This window comes from Morone saxatilis, unplaced genomic scaffold (genome assembly GCF_004916995.1).
Source record: "Morone saxatilis isolate NCDOM2014 unplaced genomic scaffold, NCSU_SB_2.0 Contig16, whole genome shotgun sequence".
Taxonomy (NCBI): domain Eukaryota; kingdom Metazoa; phylum Chordata; class Actinopteri; family Moronidae; genus Morone; species Morone saxatilis.
The window spans coordinates 7114-7910 of NW_023339718.1; the positions used below are offsets into that span (position 1 = coordinate 7114).

The following is a 797-nucleotide window of genomic DNA, read 5'->3' on the forward strand; positions in this document are numbered from 1 at the left end:
ACTGCCATGATCCCTTTGAGCAACAGTTCTGATAAAGTACCTCTATTGTTCCATTTTAAATCCATAGTCTACAACCATTGTAATTGATATAAGATCTTTCTTTAAGTGCCTGTAAGTTCCTGTTAGGTTCCCAAACACTGAAAGCTTCACACTGTATGAGTTTGAGATTTCAGTCAGCTTCCTTCATCTGGCATTGGTCACATTGTATTTACTGTTTTGCTTTGCACTATGGTCTGAAATACTGTTAATTAAAGGAGCACTGCAAATATTTTGTGAAAGTCTCATTAACTGTTTTATTCAGAGTCAGATTAGAGTTAAATATTCCTCCCAGTTTCAGCCCTGTACAGAGAGAGTCAATAACCTGTTCTGCCAACTGATATCACGTGTGGTTTTCTGTGGTATATTCTGTTTAATACAATAGACATGAACATTTGACAAATTTAAGGAAGGGAGCTGCTGTATGTGTTCAATAGAGTGTTAAACATTGCAGGGACATGAAGGACGTATGATGTCCCTGGAGATTCAGGTCTAGTGTGTGTTCTGTCATCTGCTGACACTTTGTAGTGTTTATAGTGAAAAGCTGATCACAGGGAAGCAACAGTATCAACGGTATGTGTAAGTATATCTCCTTATAGAATAATAAAGTTAGTGCCTAACATGGCTGGAATCGGGATTAAAACATTTCAGGAGGCAAAAAAATAAATAATTTAGAAGTGAGGTAGAATAAAAAATAAATACTAACAATAAACCAGAACATATTGCAGAATTAACCACACTGGGGCAAATAATTTAAACAT

The 797-nt window shown here is 35.9% G+C and overlaps 1 protein-coding gene across 1 annotated transcript in view; it reads left to right on the forward strand.

Annotated features, from left to right (window-relative positions):
• LOC118325413 (protein mono-ADP-ribosyltransferase PARP14-like) overlaps positions 1-268 on the forward strand; it is a gene marked incomplete at its 5' end in the record, with an annotated part of 6026 nt that extends 5758 nt beyond the window's left edge. The window contains 1 exon segment of the mRNA XM_035658089.1: positions 1-268.
• Between the last annotated feature and the right edge of the window lie 529 nt (positions 269-797).